The sequence below is a fragment of the Arachis stenosperma genome, chromosome 9, assembly GCF_014773155.1.
Source record: "Arachis stenosperma cultivar V10309 chromosome 9, arast.V10309.gnm1.PFL2, whole genome shotgun sequence".
NCBI lineage: Eukaryota > Viridiplantae > Streptophyta > Magnoliopsida > Fabales > Fabaceae > Arachis > Arachis stenosperma.
In genome coordinates, this window is record NC_080385.1 from 118472425 (window position 1) to 118476442 (window position 4018).

At 39.4% G+C, this 4018-nt stretch overlaps 1 non-coding gene across 1 annotated transcript; it reads right to left on the reverse strand.

Moving 5' to 3' along the window:
- Positions 1-2023: 2023 nt before the first annotated feature.
- Positions 2024-2131, reverse strand: LOC130952009 (small nucleolar RNA R71). The gene has a single exon (XR_009074191.1). It is a non-coding gene; the product is annotated as a small nucleolar RNA R71 (small nucleolar RNA).
- Positions 2132-4018: the final 1887 nt, after the last annotated feature.

A 4018-nucleotide genomic window follows, 5' to 3' on the forward strand; every position in this document is an offset into this window, starting at 1 on the left:
CCGAGGATTATTTGAGCTGTGAAAAGTATTGATCACAATTTCGTGCACCAAGTTTTTGGCGCCATTGCCGGGGATTGTTCTTGAGTATGGACAACTGACGGTTCATCTTGTTGCTTAGATTAGGTATTTTTCTTCAGAGTTCTTAAGAATGAATTCTAGTGTTTCATGGTGATCTGTTGAAATCTGGCTGGCTGTGAAGCCATGTCTAATCTTATTGGACCGAGTTTTCAACTGATCATCACAATAGCTTGTTGATCTCTATCAATCTTGCTATTGGAGCAATGATCTGCTAAGGCTTGGCTGGCCATTGGCCATGTCTAGTGTTTTGGACCGAAGCTTTCTTTGAAAGCTTGGCTGGCTGTGAAGCCATGTCTAATTCCTGGACCGAAGTCTTAGACTAGCATTGCAATGATTCCTGGAAATTCAAATTGAGAATTCTGAAACCTTTATTTTCTATTTTCATATAATTTTCGAAAAAAGCACAAAAAAAAAATTTACAAAATCATAAAAACCAAAAATATTTTATGTTTCTAGTTTGAGTCTAGTGTCTAATCTTAAAGTTTGGTGTTTTGCATGCCTTGTTTATTTGATCTTGGTTCTATTTTCAAGTCAATAGTACAGGGGACTGAAGATTCAGAACATGCAGCAGAGGAATTACACAGAAAAACTGGGCGTTCAAAACGCCCAGTGAAGAAGGACAGACTGGCGTTTAAACGCCAGCCAGGGTACCTGGTTGGGCGTTTAACGCCCAAAAAGGTAGCATTTTGGGCGTTAAACGCCAGAATGTATACCATTCTGGGCGTTTAACGCCAGGATGGTGCCAGGGGGAAGATTTTGTTTTTCAAATCAATTTTTTTCAAGTTTTCAAAGTTTATCAAAATCAAATCTTTTTCAAATCATATCCTTTCAATCAAATGTTTTCAAAATCAATTTCTTTCCTTTTTCAAAGATATTTGCTAACAATTAATGATTTGATTGAACATCTCAAGTATATTGCCTTTTCTGTTGAGAAAGGTTTAATGTTTGAATCATATCTTTTCTTGTTAGGCAAGTAATTAATCAAATCTTTTTAAAGTTGTTTTCAAATCAAATCTTTTTAAAATTGTTTTCAAATCATATCTTCTCAATCACATCTTTTTCAAAATAAGTTTCCAATCAAATCTTTTTAATTTCTAATTTCAAAATCTTTTTCAAAAATCACTTGATTTCTTTTCCACTTTGAGTTTTCGAAAATTATCAATCAATTTTTCAAAATATTTTCAAAATCTCTTTGATTAATTTTCGAAAACTCTCTTCCCTTCTTCCCACATCCTTCTATTTATGGAGTACTACTCCTTCTTAATGCACAATTCGAACTCTATCTAATCAAGTTCGAATTCTTCTACCTCCTTCTTCTATTTTTCTTTTCCTCTGACACCTCAAGGAATCTCTATACTGTGACATAGAGGATTCCACATTTTCTTGTTCTCTTCTCTTTCATATGAGCAGGAACAAAGACAAAGGCATTCTTGTTGAAGCTGACCCTGAACCTGAAAGGACCTTGAAGCGAAAGCTAAGAGAAGCTAAGGCACAACTCTCTGTTGAGGACCTGACCGAATTCTTCAAAGAAGAAGAACCCATGGCAGCCGAAAACAACAACAATGCCAACAATGCAAGGAAGGTGCTGGGTGACTTTACTACACCTACTCCCGACTTCTATGGGAGAAGCATCTCTATCCCTGCCATTGGAGTAAACAACTTTGAGCTTAAGCCTCAATTAGTTTCTCTAATGCAACAGAATTGCAAGTTCCATGGACTTCCAATGGAAGATCCTCATCAGTTTTTAGCTGAGTTCTTGCAAATCTGTGACACAGTCAAGACTAATGGGGTTGACCCTGAGGTCTACAGACTGATGCTATTCCCTTTTGCTGTAAGAGACAGAGCTAGAATATGGTTGGACTCTCAACCTAAAGAAAGCCTGGACTCTTGGGAAAAGCTAGTCAATGCCTTCTTGGCAAAATTCTTTCCACCTCAAAAATTGAGTAAGCTTAGAGTGGAAGTCCAAACCTTCAGACAGAAGGATGGTGAATCCCTCTATGAAGCTTGGGAAAGATACAAACAATTGATCAGAAAATGTCCCTCAGACATGCTTTCTGAATGGAGCATCATATGTATTTTCTATGATGGTCTCTCTGAACTGTCCAAGATGTCTTTGGATAGCTCTGCTGGAGGATCTCTTCATCTGAAGAAGACGCCTACAGAAGCTCAAGAGCTCATTGAAATGGTTGTAAATAACCAATTCATGTACACTTCTGAAAGGAATCCTGTGAACAATGGGACAAGTCAGAAGAAAGGAGTTCTTGAGATTGATGCTCTGAATGCCATATTGGCTCAGAACAAGATATTGACCCAACAAGTCAATTTGATTTCTCAAAGTCTGTCTGGAATGCAAAATGCACCAAGCAGTACTAAGGAAGCTTCATCTGAAGAAGAAGCTTATGATCCTGAGAACCCTTCAATGGAAGAGGTGAATTACCTAGGATAACCCTATGGAAACACCTATAATTCTTCATTGAGAAATCACCCAAATTTCTCATGGAAGAATCAAGAGAAACCTCAACAAGGTTTCAACAACAACAATGGTGGAAGAAACAGGTTTAGCAATGGCAAACCTTTTCCATCATCTTCTCAGCAACAGACAGAGAATTCTAAGCAGAACCCCTCTGACTTAGCAACCATGGTCTCTGATCTAATCAAAACCACCCAAAGTTTCATGACTGAGACAAGGTCTTCCATTAGGAATTTGGAGGCACAAGTGGGACAGCTGAGTAAGAAAATTACTGAACTCCCTCCAAGCACTCTTCCAAGCAATACAGAAGAAAATCCAAAAGGAGAGTGCAAAGCCATAACCATGGCCGAATTTGGAGAGGAAGGAGGGGAAGTGAACGCCACTGAGGAAGGCCTCAATGGGCGTGCACTGACCTCCACTGAGTTTCCCAATGAGGAACCATGGGAATCTGAGGCTCAAAATGAGACCATAGAGATTCCATTGGACTTACTTCTGCCATTCATGAGCTCTGATGAGTATTCTTCCTCTGAAGAGGATGAGTATGTCACTGAAGAGCAAGTTGCTAAATACCTTGGAGCAATCATGAAGCTAAATGACAAGTTGTTTGGAAATGAGACTTGGGAGGATGAACCTCCTTTGCTCACCAAAGAACTGGATGACTTGTCTAGGCAGAAATTACCTCAAAAGAGACAAGATCCTGGGAAGTTTTCCATACCTTGCACCATAGGCACCATGACCTTCAAGAAGGCTCTGTGTGACTTAGGGTCAAGTGTAAACCTCATGCCTCTCTCTGTAATGGAGAAGCTAGGGATCTTTGAGGTACAAGCTGCAAGAATCTCACTGGAGATGGCAGACAACTCAAGAAAACAAGCTCATGGACTTGTAGAGAATGTCTTGGTTAAGATTGAAGACCATTACATCCCTACTGATTTCATAGTCCTAGAGACTGGAAAGTGCATGGATGAATCCATCATCCTTGGCAGACCCTTCCTAGCCACAGCAAAGGCTGTGATTGATGTTGATGAAGGTGAACTAATCATTCAAGTGAATGAAGAATCCTTTGTGTTTAAGGCTCAAGGATATCCCTCTGTCACCATGGAGAGGAAGCATGAAGAGCTTCTCTCAAATCAGAGACAAACAGAGCCCCCACAGTCAAACTCTAAGTTTGGTGTTGGGAGGCCACAACCAAACTCTAAGTTTGGTGTTGAACCCCCATATTCAAACTCTAAGTTTGGTGATGTGAGGTTCCAACATTGCTCTGAGTATCTATAAGGCTCCATGAGAGCCCTCTGTCAAGCTACTGACATTAAAGAAGCGCTTGTTGGGAGGCAACCCAATGATTATATTTTATCTATTTTCTTTTGTTATTTTATGTTTTTTGTAGGTTGATGATCATAAGAAGTCACAAAATCCATTAAAAAAGCAAAAACAGAATGAAAAACAGGAAGAAAAACAGCACACCCTGGAGGA